The sequence below is a fragment of the Martes martes genome, assembly GCF_963455335.1.
Source record: "Martes martes genome assembly, chromosome: 9".
Lineage (NCBI taxonomy): Eukaryota > Metazoa > Chordata > Mammalia > Carnivora > Mustelidae > Martes > Martes martes.
The window spans coordinates 18,131,180-18,146,833 of NC_137896.1; positions in this window are offsets into that span (position 1 = coordinate 18,131,180).

The window sequence follows — 15,654 nt, forward strand, 5'->3', positions numbered from 1 at the left end:
CACACATCTGTCAAAATCTGCATTATCTCTTGCTTGGATTATCATAATATATACTCCTAACAAGGGTCCCTGTTTCGGCTGTGGCGTTCTCACAAGCTGCTAGCCAACAGTAGCCAAAGTGAACTTTTCTTTTTCTTTTCTCTTTTTTCCATAGTGAACTTTTCAACTTGCAGATCTAACTTATCCCCTTCCCACATACTTCCCATCACGCTGGTATAAAGCTCAGAATTCTTAAAGTAGCCACCAGGGGCCTACTATATAACCTGCTTCATTCAAGTGTGACCTTTGCGAATTTTGCCAAATCTATTAACCACTTCCACTATTATACTTAATATTTTAATTGATCCCCCTCTTTACTTAGCTTCCTCCTAAATAATATCTATGAAATAATAATGTCTATGAAATTGTTCACAGATAAATACAAAAAGTGTCCATCCATGGACCGTTGAAATCGTCTCTTATCACATCTAGTGGTGAGCACTCTGGGGTTAATTCTTGTGAATGCTTCAAAGTTCAACTTTAATATCACTTTCTCAAAGTGATCCCCTCTCCCATATTCTCTGACTCTGTCTTTCCTTACCCAGATCAAGTGCCCCTCCTAGAGTGTCTTTTTCTTTGTAATACTTATCACAATTGTTATTAAGTTACTTGAGGGGGTAATGAGTGATTTTATGTCTATCTCCCCTACTGAACCAAGGTTTCTCTGGGTTGATGCTTCATCTCCAGCACCCAGCAACAGATTCTACAGAAGAGACATGCCATCAGTCTGAATGAAAGCAGGGTAATACAGTGGTCAGGAGCACATACATGGAAGTCAAGCCAGTCTAGTTGTGAATTCTGCTCTGCTGTTTATTAGCTGTATAACCTCAGGCAGGTTGATTAACTTCTCTGAGCCCCAGTTTCCTTCTCTGGACAATGATGAAAATGGTGGAATTTTATTTGACTATCCAAAAAAAAAAAAAAAGTTTCTCAAGAACACACAGCTAGTAGGTACTGAATTTTGGATTTAAACTCAGGTTTCCCTGACTCCAAAGCTTTGTTCTTTCTCTCAAGCAATCTGCCAGAACCAGTTTCACCTTGCTAATGGTGTCTTTAGGTAGACTTCCCACCTCAGGATCAATCCTAGGCCGATGGGTGAGGCATTTTGATTCTATCTGTTGCAGTTAGGCCAAGAGAATTCAAGAACTGCCTTAGGGAATAACAGGGCCTCCTAGGACTGCTTTACTGCCAGTCCCCAAAGCCCAGGGAGAATCTGCATTTAATTTCCAGGTCCCTCCAAGGGAGATCTGGGTAGGCATAGAAACAGATCACAGACTCCAAAATGGCATAGCAAGTGTGGTCCCATGCCCAAACCTGGAGGTGTACAGGCATCTTATCATAGGTTGAATTTCTCTGCCAGCATGCATGGCTGGCAGTACACAGAGGTTGATTGGCTTACCCAAGCTCACATGGCCACTCTGATCCTTAACACCTCATACCAGTGTCCCCTAGCACTTGAGAAAATTATAGATAGTACATAGACAAATACTTTTACTTTAATTGTTATATGTATATTTCCATGTGTATGAGATAAAAATATTTAGCCACACATCAGATCCATGATTTTAAGGATATAACTGTTAAGAATGAGACTTTTAGGGGCACCTGGGTGGCTCAGTGGGTTAAAGCCTCTGCCTTCGGCTCAGGTCATGATTCCAGGGTCCTGGGATCGAGCCCCGCATCGGGCTCTCTGCTCAGCGGGGAGCCTGCTTCCTCCTCTCTCTCTGCCTGCCTCTCTGCCTACTTGTGATCTCTGTCTGTCAAATAAATAGAAATACAATCTTTAAAAAAAAAAAAAAAGAATGAGACTTTTAAAAAGTTGGTTAATTGGGACACTTGGGTGGCTCAGTTGATTAAGCATCTGCCTTCAGCTCAGATCATGGTCCCAGGGTCCGGGGATCGAGTCCTGAATCGGGCTCCTTGCTTAGCAAGGAGGCTGCTTCTCCCTCTGCCTCTGCCTACTGCTCCCCCTACTTTGCGTGTGCTCTCTCTCTCTCTCTCTGGCAAATAAATAAATAAAATCTTTTTAAAAAATTGGTTTATTGAGGGGTGCCTGGGTGGTTCATTTGGCTAAGCATCTGCCTTCAGCTTGGATCATGATCCTGGAGCCTGGAGATCAAGCACCACATCAAGCCCTACATCAGACTCCCTGCTCAGTGGAAAGTCTGCTTCTCCTTCTGCCTCTCACCCCATTTGCGCGCTCTCTCTCTCTTGCTCTTGCTCTCTCTCTCTCAAATAAAAAAATAAATAAAATCTTCTAAAAATAAAAAAAAAATTAAAAGTTGGTTGATTGATTTAAATAAAAATATCAAATAATATTACAGAGGGAACGTATAAGACAAACTCCAGGAAGGTCATAGACAAATAAATGAGGCTTGGGAAAACTCTCTTTAAATCAAGGCTGCTCACTCATTGACCGTCCCGGCCCCTATAAAAATAACTAGCAGATGACAACTGATGTTGTAGGCCTGTTTCCAAAGTATGCACTCTGAAAGGTGGATGATTTATAGATATTCCAGTAAAAGAAGGGCTCCATACACACACATATTGTTATGATTTAAAGCAAAACAGGTCTTTTCCCATAGGACTTCTCAGATTTGTGAACACGCTAATACATAAGTGAATCTTAAAGAGAAGGACATAGTGTGCCACATCTCCAAAACGTACGTGCGCTCAGAAGCCCTTGTTTCCACACTATCTTTTGAGATGGGGCTCTTTGGAAGGACCAGACCTCATGCCACCTGCTCTAGGTTGTCACCCAAGAGCCAGCCTGCATTCATTTGCCTCTGAGTCTGTTAGGATTGTTCTTATCACCTTGGCCCAACTCTTGGGTTCCAGAGCTGAACACCGAGAAGGTTGTCTGAACAAGCTCTGCTTTTCAGGGAACTGTCCCTTCTGTATGTTGTACACATATGTACAAATACGCTGCTGTCCCTCCGGCTACAGTTGTTTGGGCCAGGCCGACTCAAGATGAGTCGCTCGGATCAACTTCCTTGAGACTTTGGAGCTGGGAAGGAGAGAGTGGTTTGGTTTCAGTTCTGTGGATGGATCTACAGTATGTACACTGGGGAGCTGCCCTGGTGGGCCAGAGAAAACTGGGGAAGGGGGAGAGAAGGAGGAGGAGGAGAAGAGAAGGCCTTGATGGAGTTCAGAGCTTTGGTTCCTACTATCTCCTCAGGCCTTATTTCACTCCTGTTCCTGTACCTTTAAGTGAATTCCCCCTTTTACTCAATTAAACTCCAATGGGTTGCTTGAGACCAGGAGCTCTGGGTAATACTCAGTCCTAATCTACACCTGACTCCTAGGTACTCTTCAAGGCCCGTCACCCTTTGGCCCCAGCTCTGGGCCACTGATATTAGGGCACCTGGATGCCCTTCCCAGCATTTTGACCTTGGATGCTGGCACAGTCTCAACTCTGCCAATTCTTGGGCAGCTGTAGCTTCTGGAACTCCTCCCCACTTGTAGCACCTTGTCTAAGGACCTGCTGCCCTTTTGAGGTTTGGACACCCCAGAAAGGAGACTCAGATTAGCTATTTCAGTAACAACCGGAAACATCCTCTGGCCACTGTAATTAAACAGCAAAGTTGACATTTGTGGAATAAAAAGAAAAGAACAGGAGAAGTGGCAACCCTTGAGCCATGAAATGATAGGACAGCAACAAGAATGTAGGAGCCTGGCCATGTGGCTCAGGGCAAGGGGGAGAGCCCACTTTCACGGACTTCCTTTTATCTTCCTGCCAGAAGACATCCATTCTGTGATGAGGACATTTATGCATTCAACCAATATTGAGGAATGACGAATGAGGAATGAAGGAGTGGGGACTAGGTGGTAGATAGGAACTCGCTACACCCTGAGAATATAGATATTAGTAAGACCTAATCCTCATTTTGGAGGACTTCCTGGTCTGATAATGAGACAGACATATTCCCCAACTGTTACCATAAGATACAAGAAAGAACAGGGAAGAAGGGGCCAGCCACCAGCTGCTGTCATGGGGACAATATGAGGAAAGGTCTCCAGCTGGACACCATTCCTGAAAGACAAGAAGGGGTTGGCCTGTGGAATAGAAGAGAAGGTTTTGCAGCAAGAATAAGCCGTGAGGAGGTAGAGAGAGAGAGGCATGAGAGTAGCTGTGGTCAGAAGGAAGCAAAGGGTACAGGTGAAACACACGTGGGGAGGAGGCTGGGAAGGTGGTGAGGCCTCTCCCAGTGACTGTGGAGCCATTTCAGGGTGAGTGGATGTGAGAATGACCAGGGGCAGCAGAGTGGGGACCGTCTGGCAGAGCTGGCCCTAGAGACAAGCAAGTTAGTCAGGAGGCCCGTGGAGCCCATAGCAAGTGTTTCAGAAGCATCGTTTACCATGGCGGGTCACTGGGAAAGACTGTCAAGATGTGGACTGTCACAAGGGGACAGCCCAAGGAGAAGTTGTGTCGGTGGCTCTATCCGACGTTCCCTCTCACAGGGTGTGCCTGTTGGGATGTCCTGTGCCTGCTCAGGTCCAGCTGCCTCCAACCCGAGAACAGCAGGTGTAGAGAGGCAAAGAGGCAGAAACCGGGTCTCCAGGAGATACTAGAAAATTCTGGGAGTGAGAGAAACTCCAAGCTGACCCAGCATGACTCTCTAATAAAAAAATGAAACAAAAGTGGTGGGCTGGCTTAATAATCAGCAGGTGACAGCTTAGCCCAAATCAGGTGTTTTTTTATTTGCTTTTTTTTAAGGTTTTATGTATTTATTTTATTTTATGTATTTATTTGACAGAGAGAGACACAGCGAGAGAGGGAACCCAAGCAGAGGGAGTGAGAGAGGGAGAAGCAGGCTTCTGCCTGAGCAGGGAGCCGGAGTGGGGCTCGATCCCAGGACCCTGGAATCATGACCTGAGCCAGAGGCAGATGTTTAATGACTGAGCCACCCAGGGGCCCCATGGTTTGTTTTTTCTTAAGATTTATTTGTTTATGAGTGAGAGAGTGAGTGAGTGTGCATGGGGTGGGTGCAGAGGGAGAGGAGGAGAAAGAGAGTCTTGATCGACTCCCCACTGAGCACAGAGCCCAATGCAGGTTCAATCCCACGACTGACCCTGAGATCATGACCTGAGCTGAAATCAAGAGTGGGATGTTTAACCAACTGAGCCACCCAAGCGTCCCCCCAAATCAAATTTGCTTTCTGTCTTATTTCCCATCCCTTAAATACTGTTGATCTGACTTCCATTCTAATCAGAGACTTCCTACTTTCAAAACAGAATACCCTTATTCTCCTCTACCTCCTTGCAGCACTCAGTGATGTGGATGGGCACATTCTTCGGGCCCATTCCATTTGGCTCCAATGACCACGAACTCTCTTGGTTTTCCTCCTACCTCTGCAAATGCCATTCTCTGCCCTCTTCCTCATCTCCCAGCACTTTGCAAACATCCCCAAGGCTTCTGCCATCAATCTCTTCCCTCTCTACCCTCCTCCTGGAAGTTTTACAGACTCCATATGACTTCTGTAGATAGCCTCTCAAATGGGAGTCTCTCGTCTTGACTTCTGTTTGGAGCTACAGAAAACTCTACCCATCTGCCTATTTTATATGTCTGCTTATAGGCCCCCCCAGTCCCATGCCCTTGAGTTCAACTCTTCCCTGAACTTACCTTTCCCTTCTATGGACACTGCTTGGTGAAATAGCTCCACCTGCTTCCAGTTGTATAGGCTCAAAGCCTGGGAACCTCTTGAGTTGATCCTGTCCTCCACGTCCTATTAATGCTACAACCTCTGAGAGTTGGCCAAGACCTGTAATTATTTGTTTCTCACTCTCTAGGATTCTCTTGGCAACTTCCCCTTCATTGGATTTCTCTCTCTCTCTCTCTCTCTCTTTCACACAGACACACACTCCAACTACAAGCCAGGTACTCTGCCTAGTGCTAGGGAGTTAGCTATGAACTAGACAGATGTGGTCCCAGCCCTCAAGGGCCTGGTAAGTGGGACAGACAAGAGGACAAGTAATTGCCATCTACTGTGACAAGTGCACTGGGGATAAAACAGTATGTTTGCTGTGGGAGCCCTTTAGAGCTGTCATCCCAGAATTGAGGAGACAGGCAAGGCTTCTCAGTGGAGATGACATCTAAAGGGAGGCCTGAAGGTGGGACCAGAAGGTGGCCAGGTGAAGGTTAGGGAGTCTAAAGAAGGCAAGTGGAGATGAGCACCGGAGGTTGAGGAACATCAGATGAGCAAAGACTTGGAAATTGGGCAGAGTATGGTTCACTGGGGGAGGTTTTAGCAATTCAGGATGGCTGAGGGGCAGAGTAGGGCAGGGCAGTGAGAGATGTGACTGGTGGGTTAAGCAAGGCCTAACTCATGCAGGGTGTTTTGTGTTGGTTAAGGAGTTTGGAATTTATCCCGAGAGAGATAGGGAACCACTGATGAGTTTTGGGCAATAGAGGTTCATAGTCAATATGCATTTTTAGGAACTATTACCTACAATATTAAGAAATGGATTTGAAGTAGTCAAGATTAGAGACTTATCAAGCCACGAGGAAGAAGGTTGATATTGCCATCCAGGCAAAAATGATAGTGAGAATGGTTCTGATCCGAAAAACCATGAAGACAAAGAGAAGTGTATGCATTTGAGGGGTAGTCAGGACAGATGGCTGATGTATCAACAATTGACTATACATGTAAGAGAAAGGGAGAAGGGCAGATCAAGGATATGGATGAAGATGTCATTCACAAAGACAGGGAACACTTGGGGGTGACCTGGTGCGGGGGAAAGATGATGAGTTCAGCTCTGTACATTAACTCTGAGGTTAGCCAAGTCAAGATGTCTAGTAGATATATATATATCTATATATATATACACACATGCACACACACACACATATATATGTGGATATATGGGTTTGGAGTTCAGGGGAATGTCAGCATAGGGGTGGTACCTGAGGTCATCAGACTAGATGAGATCATCTGGAAGGGCCTGGAAGGAAAGCCTTATTTTAGAGAGGGGCCTGAGTTAGGAAATGAATAGCAGGTGAGGAAGTAGAGCTTAGCAAGTTTAGACAAGTTGTTCAACAGATTTAGCTATAAACAGGAGGAGGAACATAATGCAGGAATTAGAATAACCTGGGGTTAAGAAGGGTTTTGTTTTTTTATTTGTTTGTTTATTTGTTGGTTTGAGAGAGCGCAGGGGGAGGAATGGGGTGAGGGTGGGGGGGGAGGGAACCAGAGAAACAGAGAATTTCAAGACAACTTCGCATTGAGCCAGAGCCTGACATGGGGCTGAATCTCAGGCTCCTGAGATCATGACCTGAGCTGAAACCAAGAGTTGGACGCTTAACTGAATGAGCAACACAGGCATCCCTGTCTGTCTGTTTTATGATGGGCAAGACACACTCATATCTAACAAAAGGGTCTGTTGATTTCTAGTTCAGGGTCTTTTGAATCATCCCAACCCCTTTGATAAAATACTAGCACAATTGAACTGATAGGCCTCCTTACCTTTCTGGGTGAGATAAGGAGGTAGGTCCCTTTGGAGGGACCTGCTTCAAACCTCACCTCCAATATTCTGGAGACTTTCCCACCAGAACTCACTCGAGGATTGACTCAGAGAACTTGTTTCTCAGGAGGGCTCACCCAGGCCCCTGGGGATCGTCTCCTCCCAAAGTCCAGTTGTGCAGGCTCTGTCTCTGTCTTTCCAGGACTCCACTGCAGGTGCTAAGGAAGTGGTCTGCCAGATACCAGCCCTGGTGATGAGCTAGAGAAATAGACCCACAGTTCAGGGGATGGACGTTCCTCCTCGGATACTCCGATGATGCTGTCAAGTTCTTTTTTTTTTTTTTTAAGATTTTATTTATTTATTTGACAGACAGAGATCACAGGTAGAGAGGCAGGTAGAGCGAGAGAGGAATAAGCAAGCTCCCCGCTCAGCAGGGAGCCTGATGCAGGGCTGGATCCCAGGACCCTGGGATCATGACCTGAGCCAAAAGCAGAGGCCCCAACCCACTGAACCACCCAGGCACCCCGATGCTGTCAAGTTCTACTAACATTTCCTGATGCCTGTTTGGTGCTGGGCCCTGGTGGTGCTGTGATGGACTGTAGGAACCACAGTCCAGAAGACAAGATGTGTAAGTAAAGCATCAATCATGAGACAGTGCTCTGAGAGCTTTATGAGGTGGCCCTTGGGGCTGGGAAGCCAGGCAAATTCTTGTGCAGGAGCCTGGCCTCAAAGGTTTGATGGCAGAAAGTGGAAAACTCGAAATGCCTCTACCATCCCTGACCCTGACTCTCCTATTATTTTGGGAGAAATGGCAACACAATCTATTTCCAAATTGATTTTTTTTTCCTCTGCACACTTTTTCATTTTTGGTGAGCATTGTGTCTTCAGACCTAGGAGACAGAACGTTGGGAAAATAGTTGCACAAAACCTTTCAGAATGCCCAAGTCTAGCCTTGGAACCCCCACATTAAGAGCAGGTGAGGCCACCCTTGCTGGCAGTTGGAAGGCCCCTGAGCTCAATGCTCACACTTCTTCCTTCCCTTCATTCACTGCCTCACCCACTCCTGGGGCTTTAAATAGCAATTATATACAGAGAAGTCTTAAGTTCATATCCGTTATCAGGACCTTTCCTGCAGGATCCCACCCCACCCCACCCTGGCCACCTTGGACTTGTATATCCAGCAACATACGCAGCCCCGCTGTTTGGATTTCCAATGGGCTTTGTAAACACCTACCTCAAACCAAACTTCTGTCTTTCTTCCCAAACCTGCCCATACCTGGGTCTCCCCCATCACAGTTAATGGTTCAGGCCAAGCCTTCAGAGTCATCCTCGACTTCCTCTTGCCCACATACCCCCATCTCCGATCTGTTAGCCAATTGAGTGGATACTGCCTTCTGATATCCAGATACTCCACATCTCTCCTCGTTCCCTCTGCCAAGCCTTCACCATCTCCACTGGTTTAGGTCAGGAGCCTTCTAACTGGTATCCTTGTCTCCATATCGTCTTTCCATGGGACATCCTCAGCACAAGTGATCCTCTTAAAATGTGAGAGCCTGTCTCTGCACAGCTCAAACCTCTCCAGTGGCTCTCATCTTAGTCTAGGTAGACTCCAGAGAAACTTATGTTGGCCCCCAAGCCCCCCCCCCATGCCCCTTTCCCTGACCCCTTGATGTCATCCGGTAGTGCCCTTCACCTTGACCGCCTCTCTCCAGCCACACTGGCCTGTTTACAGTGCCTATCACTTACAGCTCACCCTCCCATCTCAGTACCTTTGCATTTGAGGATCTGTTTGCAACATCTTTCCCTCAGACATCTCTTTCAGATCCTTACTAAAATATCTCCTTTCCAGCGAGACTTTTTCCGACTACTGTTTAAAATCGCAAACCCTTCCCCTCATCACTTCTGACCTTTAATCTCTACTTTATTTGCCACCAAGACACTCGTCACCCTTTAACCTACCAAATATTTTACTTATTTGTTTACTGTTTCTTTTCTTCCTTCTAGAATATAATCTTGACGAAGGCAGGGATTTTTGTTGGCTTAGTTTGGTGCTAAATCTCTAGCATCCACAGTAGCGCCTGGCATACATAGGGTACCCAATCAATATTTGTTGAATCAGTTAATTAATCCTGGCTGCAATGAGTTCCTGGCGTGTGTCAAACAGGGACCTGGAATGTGCCACGAAATTCTTTGTAGTGAGCAACACCATTGTCATTTTGCAGATAAGAAGACAGAAGCTTGGAGAAGTATGAGTGTCCTGCCTCTCTGTTCCCATAGCAACCTGTGCTTGTCCCCAGTACCTCTCATTCCGCATTGTCATGGGCCATTTCCCCAGGCAGATGTAAGACTTTTGAGGTCAAGGACCATCTCTTAATGATTTTCACATCTCCAGCACCTAGTAGAGCTCTGGGCACATAGTAGATGTTCAAGAAATATTTATTGCATGCATGAATGAAATCAGGACACAAACCACCAACTGTTAGATGGCAAGGTCTCTGTTCACCCTGACTCTACCCTGGATTGTCCCTAAGAGAGCTACAGAACAGCTAAGTTCCCTTCCCGTGGCAGAGTGCCTGCCTTGTACATCCTTAACCACAGAACTGGAAATATTTCAGGTGGAGAACACTGTACATGGGCTGATCGTTTTTCCTCATCACACCAAGCAAATAGAAAGTATTTCTCAACTCAATCCCTCTGCAGTTCCCCACATGTGCAGTCAGGGTCTCTTGGTTCCACCTCCTACACCCCACATCTGTAGTCTGCCCCACTATTTCCCCCAACTTCAGCTGCTGGGGTGGGCTATCTGCCCATTCATCCACTCAGCTGGCCTTCAGCCAATAGCCTCTGCAAATCTTCTCCAGGACATGTGGATAACTGAGCCAACTGCCTACCCCACTCCCACCCCACTGTGAGTTCAATAGGTTCTCTGAGTCTCTCCTTTGCTTCTTTCTAGATTCTTCTCCATCACCCAAACCCACAGCTTAGCTTCATGGAAATGGGTTGTCCATCCATGGAGGATTGTGGGCCTCTTCCCCCACCTGCTTTGCTTTCTCTAGATCAGTAATTCTTAAACAACTGTGGGGGAGGGGTCATAGACCCCTTTAAGAACCTGATGTGGGTTATGGGCCCTCTCCCTCCAAAAAAACACATACACTCCTAAATGCAGCATTTTGTATAGGTGTTCCAGTGCACCCCAATTAAGAACTCCTCCTCTAGACGGTCTCTCTTGTCCTTGTCCCCTCCACTCTAGGTTTCTGGTTGTCATTGGCTTCCGAATCAATCTAACTAGTCTCTTTTCAGAAGCAGAAACTTCTCCCTACCATATTATTACCAATGCCGTTATTGTTATTAACAGCCGCTACAAGATTTGAACATTTTTCACGCATCACCTGATTTCACCCTCTCAACAACCCCAAGAGGAAGGAACTATTATTGTTCCATCTTTACAGATGAGAGAACTGCTGGTCACGTGGTTTGCCAACCCCACAGAGCTCTAAGTCCATGGTTTCTTTTCTCTGCCCCGTGGTGTGTAGCCCGTTTGTTATGAACTACTGTTTGCTTTGACCTTCCCATCTCTACCGTGTGAAGCCTGCCTCCACCCCCGACCCCACTGTGCCTTGCATGTTATTGTTAACTACTGTGTGTGTGTGTGTGTGTGTGTGTTTAACCTCCCCATCTTTACCTCCTGAAATGCGCCTTTTTTAAACACCTCCCTTAGCCCTCTGAAGCTCCCTCTCTCTCCCCCATCCACGGCTTCAACTGACCACAGGTGGCTTCTTTGCAGTTGCTTGAGCACATGTGAGCCATGAAAAAGGTTTCGTTTCCCCTCCCACTCTCAGCCCAGCTGTGCCAGCCTCTGTGATCCTTGCTGGCCCTCAATTGGGCACCATAGCCACTCTGGCAGAAGGCCTTGGAAATTTTGGGACTGCCACACCTGAAATCCAGGTAAGAGGAAGGGAGAGGACGTGGATTGATCACGACTTTGTAGCAGGCCCATGTTTGGCATGGGGACATAGAACCTATAAAGGCCCCAGCTTCCAGATCCTGCCGGGGATCCTACTGATGGACACCTGGAGGCTCTAAGATGATTGGTCGCAATCCATCTGCTGCCTGCCTCTGGATGATTAAGGGTCTCTCTGCAGCGTGGCTAGCATCCAGCTGCCAGCTGGGCCAGCAAAAGTGCTCCTTAGACCCGACCCGAGAAACACCTGGCTGTTGATGAACATCTTCCTCCTCAGCTCAAATCTCAGACCAGCCGGATAATTTTAGTTGTGTTAATCATAGTCCCATTTTTGTTCTTAGTGTGATAAAGTTGTATATCATCACAAAAGCAATTTCTAAAACTGTTTATCGAAGGCCAGTGTACATACAGAAAAGCACAACTATCAAAACTCTGCAGCTTGATGAATTTCACCGACTGAACCTCTGTGTAACCTGCACCTAATCAAGCAGCTGAGCTGGCCAGCACCGCGCACCCCCCTAGCGCTTCCTTCAGGGTGCCATTACCCCAAGGTAACCACTATCCTGATGACTTCTAACAGCACACATTTGTCTTGCCTGGTTTTGTCCACAAAAGCAATTGTATTATTTATTTCTTGGATTTTATTTATTGATTTGAGAGTGAGAGTGTGCATGAGTTGGGGAGTTGGGCAGTGGAAAGAGAGAATCTCAGGCCGACTCCACACTGGGCCAGACATGGGGCTTGAGCTCACAACCCTGAAATCGTGACCTCAGCAGGAATCAAGAGTTGGACACTTAACCGACTGAGCCACCCAGTTGCCCCACACAAAAGCACTTTTAAAGATTTTATTTATTTATTTGACAGACAGAGATCACAAGTAGGCAGAGAGGTAGGCAGAGAGAGAGAGAGGGGGTAGCAGGCTCACTGCTGAGCAGAGAGCCCCATGTGGGGCTCGATCCCAGAACCCTGAGATCATGACCCGAGCTGAGGGCAGAGGCTTTAACCCACTGAGCCACCCAGGTGACCCCAAAAGCACTTTTATTTTTTTATTTTTATTTTTTTTAAAAGATTTTATTTATTTATTTGTCAGAGAGATAGAGTACAGGCAGGCAGAGGCAGAGGGAGAAGCAGGCCCCCCGCGGAACAAGAAGCCCGATGTGGGACTCGATTCCAGGATGCTGGGATCATGACCTGAGCCGAAGGCAGCCGCTTAACCGACTGGGCCACCCAGGCGCCCCCAAAAAACACTTTTAAAAGAAAGGGACTGGCAGGGGCGCTTGGGTGGCTTAGTGGGTTAAGCCTCTGCCTTTGGCTCAGGTCATGGTCTCAGGATCCTGGGATCGAGCCCTGCATCAGGCTCTCTGCTCAGAGAGGAGCCTGCTTCCCCCTCTCTCTGCCGGCCTCTCTGCCTACTTGTGATCTCTCTCTCTCTCTCTCTCTCTCTGTTAAATAAATAAATAAAATCTTAAAAAAAAGAAAGGGACTGGGGCGCTTGGGTGGCTCAGTCATTAAGCATTTGCCTTTGGCTCAGGTCATGATCTCAGGGTCCTGGGATGGAGCCCCACGTCGGATTCCCTGCTCAGTAGGAAGCCTGCTTCTCCTTTCCCACTCCCCCTGCTCTTGTTCCTTCTCTCTCTTTCTCTCTCTCTCTCTCTCACTGTCAAATAAATAAATAAATAAATGATCTATAAAAGCAAACAAACAAACGAATGAATGAAATGGGCCATCCTCTTGGTCACTCTCCAGGCATACATTCCAATTGGTTGAGGACCGATGGATTCAGACAAGATGTTGACTGTATACGAAATGGATCAAGAATGTTACGAACTGAGGAGGGCCTGGGTGGCTCCATCGCTTAAGCACCTGACTCTTGATTCCAGCTCAGGGCTTGATCTCAGCGTCGTGAGATGGAGCCCCTGTGTTGGATTCTGCACCCAGTGGGGAGTTTGCTTGGGATTCTCCCTCTCGCTCTGCCCCTCCCTGCCTAAAGAAATCAATCAATCAATCTTAAAAAACAACAACAACAACAACGAATCTTCTGAATTGAACCAAGGGACTCCAAAGGGCTTTAGCTATAAACTGACCCTCTACAGGGGTTCCAAATCTCAGTATGTTCTTTTTTATTTTTCTTTAAAGATTTTTATTTATTTACTTGAGAGAGAGACAGAGCATGAACAGGGGGAGGGCCAGAGGTCAAGGCAGACTCTCCACTGAGCCTGATGTGGGGCTCAATCCCAGGACCCTGGGGATCATGACCTGACCCAAAGGCAGATGCTTAATGACTGAGCCACTCAGGGGCCCCTCCAAGTGTGTTCTCCACAAAGGGCCCTGCATATGTCTGCATGCACATCTGATCATTTCCTCTGTAGTTCAAGTTCTCATGCCCACTGTGTCTTTTTCTTTTTTTCTGTTTAGTTCTGAAAGAGGGAAATTAGAGACTCTAGAAAACACTCTGTCCTCTAGAACTCCAGCCTTGATCACTCCTAGTGGTGGAGAAATCATGATTCCAAAAGACTAACTATTACATTTTCCAGGCAGATCAGACAAGTTAGTTTCAAACTGTTTAAACACACACACACACACACACACACACACACACACACACACACACATCCCTGGAAAACTTTCTTGTTTGAGGTCAAATACACTGCAGTTTTTGCTCATGGATTCTAGCTCTGCTTTCTGTAGCCTCCCAGAATTAATCAATTCAGTAATCAGGTTTTGGGTGCTTTCTCTGTGCCAGGCTCAGGGGCACAAGAGGTGGGCTCCCAGCACCCCGAGTTCTTTCTGTGGGGATCCTGGGATTTACTGAGTCAGGGCTGTGGCTTAACTAGCATTTACCAAGGAACGTTCTAGTGGATGCTAATCCCCAGAAATACTTTATGAAAATGGAGCTCTGAGCGCAAATGAGTTGGGTAAATGCTACATGCTCTCTGATCTGTTTCTAGCATCACTTCTTACTTTAGCTCAGATAAGACTCTGGGAGGTCCCGGCGAATAAAAACCCCGTTTCACTTGGTCGGTGTCTTCAAGACTTACGTGACTTAGAATCCTTTTTCTATAGAATGCCTATGACTATTTCTGAGGATCAGTGTCCCCCAGAATAGGACACAGGCCAGGGAGCTCTAAGCCTCCTCCAAGACTGCCCTGTCCAACCTGGCAGCCTCCAGCATGTGGGGATACCAAGCACTTGGAGCTTGGCTACCCAAACTGACATGTGCTGGGAGTGTCCAATATACACCAGATTTCAATGTCCTCGTACAAAAAAGAAAATAAAAACATCAATAACTTTATATTGAGTATACGGGGAAATGAGACTGGTTTTGAAATATCAGATTGAAATGTATTATTAAAATTAATTCAATCTGTTTCTTTTTCCTTTTGAAAATGTGACTATTGGAAACGGCATCGTTATCCATGCAGTGTGCATTGTATTTCCGCTGGAGAGTGCTGCGGGTCAGGAAGGTTTCCTGGGCCTACCCAGGGGCACATGTGGGGGAGGGGCTGGTAGCGTCATGGAGGAAGTACAGGGGAACTGTGGGAATTCATTGAAGGGGCAGCTCATGAAACTTAGGGGTGGGGGGTGGTCAGGAAGTGGTGACTAAGCCGAGACCTGAAAGATGAGAGGGAGTTAGCCCCGGGGAAGGCAGCAAAAATAGCATGTGCCAAGAGCTTGACGTGAAAGAGGAACTGTGGGTATTCCAGGATGCCTGAGGCATGGGGGCAGAGGCTAGGGAGGAACCCAACATGAGACCAGAGAGGGCAGCAAGGGCCAAGATTTGGGGGGCCTGGGAAGCTGTAGTAAGGGGTTTCTTTAGAGGACACTGAGAAGCCACTGAAAGGTTTTCGGTTGGGTGAAACTAGGAAGATTTGCATTTTAACAAGATCCCCCTAATGTTAGGAGGGGACATAGATGGGTGTAGGGACAGACTGGAGGCAGAATGGCTGATTCTGAAGCTACTGCAGTTATCTAGGAGGGAGAGGAAAAGGGTCTGGATTATGCCACAAACCCTGAAATTGCAGAAACCCAGTGTCTGGGAGATAGAGTCAGAGTGGGGACCACTGGCCCAGGCTGCTACCTGTTGGGACCAGGGGAGAGGGTGGAGTCAAGGTTGATACCCTAGTTTCTGAGTTGTGAAGCTGGGATGGGAACACAGAATTCTGTGAGTCAGTTGAGTTTGGGAAGTTTGGGAT